The sequence below is a fragment of the Neofelis nebulosa genome, chromosome 9 (assembly GCF_028018385.1).
Source record: "Neofelis nebulosa isolate mNeoNeb1 chromosome 9, mNeoNeb1.pri, whole genome shotgun sequence".
Lineage (NCBI taxonomy): Eukaryota > Metazoa > Chordata > Mammalia > Carnivora > Felidae > Neofelis > Neofelis nebulosa.
The window spans coordinates 21,461,151-21,468,352 of record NC_080790.1 but is presented as its reverse complement, the minus strand read 5'-3'; the positions used below and the strand labels follow the sequence as shown (position 1 = coordinate 21,468,352).

General features: G+C 55.6%; 1 protein-coding gene across 1 annotated transcript in view; it reads left to right on the top strand.

Annotated features, from left to right (window-relative positions):
- The first annotated feature begins 228 nt into the window (after positions 1-228).
- Positions 229-7,202, top strand: part of CIB4 (calcium and integrin binding family member 4) — a 143,194-nt gene continuing 136,220 nt past the window's right edge. Inside the window, exon 1 of the mRNA XM_058682799.1 lies at positions 229-433. The gene's annotated coding sequence lies outside the window, so the exon portion shown is untranslated. The remainder of the gene's footprint in view (positions 434-7,202) is intronic.

Sequence of the window (7,202 nt, the reverse complement as noted above, 5' to 3'; positions counted from 1 at the left end):
AGGGTGGCAGTGGGGGAGAAGAATGTGCCTCTTCCCCTTTCGAAGTCCTTCTGGAGCCAGGAGAATGTTAGCATTAAAATGGATTTGAGATTAAAGTTGTTAACTGAGCTACACTGGACTGGACTTCCTTATACCCAAGAGTGACCACAAAGCTTTGGGATTGGCCCTGGCTGTTATTTAAGAGACAGGAACAGGGGAACTCAACCTAGTGTTGCTAAGGGCCATGAAGGGAGGGAAGACAAAGCTATTTCTTCCCTGTGGCCTGCCTGGTTCACACTGTGCAGTAATCCTGTTGCAGGAGCCTGGGGGCCACGGGGCTTTCAGCTGCACCAAGAAGGCGAAAATCCTATCCCCGCAGCACCCCTTCCCGCCTTCGGTGACACGAGTTACTGCTGTCGGCGGTTCCAGGGATCGCTCAACGTCACAGTGACAAGTAAGCTCTCCGTCTCCTCCTTCTGCCATCCTCACTGTGTCCACGACGTCTCCTCTCCTGGTCACAAGATGCCTGCCACTGTTCCGGGCATCGCACATAGACCAGGCGAGGTCCGGACCAAGTAGTGGCGTTTCCTCCACCGCGATTTCTTTTAGGAGGAGAAATGCCTTTCTACCCCCACAGACTTCCCCCAAAGAGACCCTTAACCAGACTTGAGCACACTCATAACTGATCCGATCTTTGGAAAGAATGCTGGAGGTCACCGTGATTGATTTAGTCTCTAGAACTGAGGTTGGGAAAGGGTGAGCACCTGAAGAATGTCAGTCCTCTGCCATCGAGGCAGAAGGGCGCAGGGATGATTTTCGATTAGGTGACCGGTAGTACCTGCCACAGTGGCCCACACGACAAACTCCGGGGAAGGTTGGGTGGGCTGCAAGCTCTGTGTGAGCCTACGAGTCAGATGGACTCCTAGGCTGCTTTAATAAGAGAGTAGCATCCAGAGCAAGAGAGAGAGCGGTCATTGTGTCTCTGTGCTGGCTGGGCCACACGCGGTGTGTCAAGTCCCAGGGGAAGAAGTAGGCGGAAGCTCTTACAGAGAAGGGAGTGGGATGGGTGGGTGTCTAGCACACTGTCATGGGAAGTAGGGCTGAAAGAATAGGGCATTGAGCCGGGAGAACACTGGGAGACACCTTTCCATATGGGGAGCCATCCTGAATCCTAGAGAGATGCCCACAACAGAGGGAATCACCTCATGTGGTTCTGGAGGGCACAGCCAGACCTGGAAGCAGTTCTTATCTCAATAGAAGGAAGACATTTATGGTCACTAGAGCTGCTGCTCAGTGAACGAAGGGGCTGCCTCAGAGGGTGAGGGTCCTGTAAATGGAGGCTGTATGACCTGCTGGGAAGCCACTGAGGCAGTTCTTGCTTTGGTAGGGAAGTTGGATTAGAGGCCTTCCAGGCATGGAGGTGCAGTGGAAAGGGCCTGAGCTTAGGAGTCAGAGGGTCCTGGATAGGCTTTGCCGCCTACTAGCTGTGTGACTTTGGGTAAATCACTTAACCTCTCTGAGTCTCACCTTTCTCATCTACCAAACTGAGGGTAACAGTACCTGCCTCACAGGGTGGTTGTAAGTTCTGTAAAGTCTGTGGCACATAGTAGATACTCAAGGATGAACGGACCCTTAATTCTTTGGGGTCTCCTTTACCTTTGGAGAGAAGCTGGCAAGGACACCTGCTGTACCATACCAAAAGCGTCCTTAGAGCTTTTTCTGCCCTGGATGAGGCAGATGGAGAGGGTTTTTTTTTTTTTTAATGTTTATTTATTTTTGAGAGAGACAGAGACAGAATGTGAGTGGGTTAGGGGCAGAGAGAGAGGGAGACACAGAATCCGAAGCAGGCTCCAGGCTCTGAGCCGTCAGCACAGAGCCTGACGTGGGGCTCGAACTCACGAGCTGTGAGATCATGACCTGAGCCGAAGGCGGACACTGAACCGACTGAGCCACCCAGGCGCCCCCGGAGAGTTTTTACTATGGAGGTGAGGACAGAGCACAGCAAAGCCCAGGTCAGGCTCCCGGCCCCAGTAGCCCCTGTGGTCTCCCCAGTTGGACCCGTGCGCTCTGGAAGGCTAGGGCCTCTCCAACCCCGAGGATAATTCCAAAGCAGACTCAGGGATGTGGACTTTCTTCCTGCCACTCTGATCCGGTCGTCAGACCAGAATATTCTGTAACTGGGGATGACCTGGTTACATGCTCCCTCTTTAGGGAACCAAAACTGTGGAAGAGTGTTGTTTTGGGGAGTTGGTCTGGGTCAAAACCATGACCTTTTCCCCAGAAACCTTCGGCCCTTTCATCTGAAGGGCAGGGGTTGTTGGCTGGATATTCTGCTTCCCTCAGTCCAAAGTCTAGGGCTGTGGGCAGTGTTTGCCCAGGAAGTGGGTAAAGTGTTCATGACCCCTTGTCTCCTTGTGCTAATGGGTTCCACGAACCATGTCCACCTGGGGGCTCCCCGACCCATGGAAGAGCAACTGCGTGGGACGCTCTGGGGCTGAGCAGTAGCCCCTGCCCAGCACACCTGCTGCCAAGGAGATGCCCCAGTGGTCAGCTTGGCTCTCAGATACAGAGGTCAATGCGAAACAGTCCCAGCTTTCAGGACCTTGGGTCTTTCTGAGCTTTCGTTCTGGCATCTGTAAAACGAGGATGTTAATCCTCACCTAAATCGCAGAGTCTTCCAATGATAGATGAAGAACGGAGTGAGAGAGCCTTGTAAATGGAAAATGCCAGAATGTGAATTCTTGGGAGTTCACGGCCAGAGGAGATCACTGAGGTCAGTTCCATCACAGCCCCTGGCCCAAGGGCTTGGCACCACACACACAGTCCTCCCCTGCAGCTGGGAGACGAAGGGGCAGGGGGGTGTCCTGGTGTCTGTCCAGATGTACATGCGGGAAATTTCCAGCATCAGAATGACTCAACCTCAGAGATTAGCGGCTTTCATCTGGGCCCTTACTCTGGGTGCGCGAGGAGGGGAAAGGAAAGTGAGCCCATTTGGATACTAATCCTGGCGACGTCATTATCTTGCTTCACGACCTTGAGCGTCTCACTTCCTCTCTGTGAGCCAAAATCTCATCCTCTGAAAAAGAGGAGCTGGGCCAGGGATCTAGGGGAGTGTGTGGGGGTGTGGGTGTGTTTCTTTGCAATCTTCCTAGGCAGTGCCTAAGGCTGTTGTTCCAGCATCGCTGCTACCCGGGCAAGAGGAGGGGACTGTGTCCACTGTCCACTGTTTGTTTGGGGGTCTCTCGGGAAATGGAGTCTTTCAGCCTTCAAACCTGAACCCAGCTCTGAGGGTCAGAGAGCCCCCCCCCCCCGCCCCCGCCCCCCTCCCCCGCCACTTTATGCTTCTCAGTGGAGACAGTGAGGTGTGCCCTGGGTGGGGAGGCGGGCATGGCCAACATGGGTAGTTGCTCTTTCCTCTGGCAGCATGTCTGTCCTACAGAAGTCCTCCCCCAGCCCTGGCTTCCTGAGATAAGTTGTGGAGATGCCGGTGGGCTTGGCGGACGGGGCCATGCTGAGCCTGTAGAAAAGACTAGGCTTTAGTGGGAGGTGGGAGGACCTCAGGTAGGACCCTCAGCTCCACCGGAATCTGCCATCTTTGGAGGGTGACGTTTTTAGGTTCGTAGTATCCCCTCTCACCAAGGTTCTGAATTAGAAACGTGTCCCGAACAGCTCTGTGACTTCCGCCAAACCTTCACCGAAGCCGTGGACCACCCTGGGGAAAGGGCGCCGTGAGAGGGCGAGAGCACACGCTTGTGGACCGTGGGGCCTGGGCCCGGATCCCTGCTCTGCCACTCGTCCACTGCTCGATCTTGGCAAGTGAGCTGCTCCCAAGCTGACACAAGAGCGGACACAAAATTGGGAATAACCTATGTATTTTGCAAAGGTCACGGCCTCCCATTATAGAAGGGCTTATAAGCCAAACTCCTCTTGCAACTTATTGAGGAGGAAGGACCAGCCTCTCTCTTTAGGAGGCAGAGATGTCGCTAGGCCCGCATATCCCAAAACGTGCTCCGTGGAACACAGGGGGTGCGGAGATGTCGTGCAGAGGGTCTGGTGCCACCAATGAGTTTGGGCCGTGCTGGGTTAAGCACAGGTAAACGGCTGTGTTTGCCGCAGGGCTTTTCCTAACCTTTACTAAGCCAAGGGGGCTCAGAAAGCTCCATGAGCGAGTGATGTGTGAGCGTTTCCTCAGATCCATTCTCCCACGGAACCTTTTCCCACAAGGCACACCGTGGGACACGTTTGGGGAAGAGTTGTCATTGCCTGCCTCTTTCTGGGCTCCCAGGAAGATTCTGTCTCTATCTGAAGCTTACACTGAGTAACCACATCAGTGGAACTCTTGGTATATTTATACCCCACATCCACTCTGCGGTGCTGGTTTTCTATTTTTGTTTTGCTGTACATATATTTTTTAGTACAGTGCAGGATGCCTCAGATGCGGTGGGAAGTGAGGAGGGTGGGGACGGCATCCTGTGGAGATAGAGAGCCCACACCAGTTCCCCAGACAATCCTGAGCCCTTAGGAGCTGGGGGCCGGGGCTGGGGTGTAGTTCATCACTACCATCATTCTGATCACCCCTCGAAAGACGGGGGTGCCTGCAGCCCCTTGGGGACCCCTTTGCGTTCTGATGATTTTGCCCCGGGTGAGGAAGAAAGGAGAGAAGGTGTCAGCACGTTTATGTCCTGCAATAACTGCTTCAGAAAGTAAGAGCAACCTTGTAGTGGTCACTGCTGACCTCAGAAATGACATCGTTTCTGTTGCTGCATTGAGCTTTGCTAAGAAAGACAGAGACAGGTGGGCCATGGGCAGGAAGCCCTGGGTTTTGATGAGGTGGTCTTAGGTGTGGGGGAGCCCACAGGAACTAAAGTCCGGTTCTGCCGTGGCCACCCTCAGAGCCGTGGGCCAGTGAGGGGCGTGTCCCAGGAGCCTGCCTGCAGCTGTGAGGAACAGCCAGGGGCACTGTCACGTGAAGACTGGCTGTGTCCTGCCTCCTGGGAGAGGGTGCAGGGATCACCACTTCTCCGAGCTCTGAGCCCCCAATAAATGGGTCTCTCCCTGTATATTTCAAGCGACCCAAGTGGGTAGATGGGGGGACTTGGAGAAGATGCCCCTAGCAACCCCCTCCCCCTTTATTTCCCTGGAGCATTTCAACCTGCAGGGAGAAAACCATTAGTGGACAGAGAAATCAATCTAGTGGGTTGTGACCAGCATTTTATAACATGAGCTAGGAGAGGAAGTATTAGAATGCCTTGGCTACGGTGGGGGTTAAGTATTATCTCATGAAAGAGACATAGGTAGGCAGGGAGGAATGCAGATAGAAATGGGGTTGTGGTGGGCAAGGTTACTGTAGGTTGTACTCGGTGACGTCTGGAAGCCTCTGGCACCAGCTGGGAGCATGCATCTGGGGCCCAGTCCCAGGATGAGTTGCCCCTCCACACCCAGAGAGAAATAATACCCTGAAGGTGGGGGCTTGTGATGTGTCCCCTTCTGGTAAAGACACTTTTGTGTCCATCAGACCACTGAGGCCAGGATCCCCACTGGGGAAGAGAATCCCCACTCTGGCAGGCAGGGAGGTGTCACCATCAGCTGGGGTGTGTCCGGCTGGACTCTGCAGGCTGTGTGAGGAGGGGCAACGGGACTCGGTGTTCCCGGTTCCGGTTCTGATCTTGGGTCTGCCACTCGCTGTTGTGTGACTCGGGGCAAGCGGCCTGCCCTCTCTGGGCTTCGGTGTACTCACGTACGAGGGGAGCACTGGACCAGGTGATTTCTCTTCTAAAGTCTTATCTTGCTCTCATAGTCATTCCAGGATGACACCGAGACAACCTGGAGACCTTGGAGGAAATTACAAAAGGGACACCAGTGTTGCCCCCAGGCTTCTTCCTAAGACCCCCGACACAAAGGGTTCAGTCAGCTTGAGGTGCATCAGCTAGGTGTGTCTGTAGACCTCGGCGGGGAAACGGCTGTTCCCTGGCACGCCAAGGGTATACGATACAGAGGCGGCTGAGCCTGAGCCTGGTCTCCATGGACAGCATTTATTAGGCGCCATTCTCATTGTGAAGACAGATAGGCAGGAGGGGCTGAAGGGAGGCCGTGGCAGCTGCAGCCTTTGGGGTCCAGGGGCTGCCCGGGGTGGGGGTGTGGGCGCGGGGGCACCCACATGTATTGCATATTCTGTAGCAGTGTGCCCAGGCATAAGGCATCGGGGAAGCAGAAAGGCTGCCTGCAGTGGGGGAGGGGGTGAGGGGGGAAGCCACTCTGGCCTTCTAGTTCCCTGGGAAAGGCCCGCTGGAGGCCGAGCAGCCTGCCATGCTCTGCTCGAGACCATTTGGCCTCCTTCCTCGCCATCTCCCTGCAACTTTGGTTGTGGCTCCCTCGGGACTGACGGGACGGGACCCCTCGAGGGCAGGGTCACACGTGGGACAGAGGCAGCCAGCACTGTCCCCCAGCCCCACACATAAACACAGAGGTCACCCCTGGGTCCTGGGCCCTCTTCTTGGCACCTGGGCAGCGAGCTCCTCCACGCTGAGACAGGACTCACACGCAGGCCAGACTTCTTCTCTCTTAGGGGTTCCCAGAGGCTGGGGCGCGGCTGAGGCTGACCACCCTGTGGGACCCCCACTCCAGCATCCCCGAATACCAGGGCTGGCCTTGCTCAGCAGTGTTAGGGAGCCGCCATGGCAACGACATAGGAGGGCAGTTCTGAGTGGGGAGACGCCCCTCACCCACCTCTGATGCTGTCCTGAGACACGGTACCAGCTCCAGCTGTGGAGTCTAGGGCATCACCTCGGTCTGCTTGCTCTGCACCTGGGTTTCTGGGTTGCAGGTGGGGTAGGTAGTGGGCACACCAGGTCCAAACTCCCTACCTGAGAGGGGCGCTCCTTGCTGCAGCCTTAATTTATCTCTAGCTACTTGGGACACAGGCACCAACACTGGCTATGAGCCAGGGATAAGGTCCCAATTGGATATGCCCGACAGTTCTCTAGTTCATTCTGCCCGATTCCCAAACCCCTAGAGCCCTTGGCTCTTGCCCTTTTTTCCATGAGCCTCAGCCCTGCTTCCCTGTTTGTCCCTGGCCCTGCCTCCCTGTTTGTAAGCGGGCAGTCCGGACACTGAGGGGGTCCTACTCGGCCTCAGGGGTCCATTCAGAGCCCCTGCCTCCTGGCCAAGTGGAGTCGAGGCTGAGTCCCAGTGCTGGCTCACGCAGTGCCTGGGTGCACTGGGCA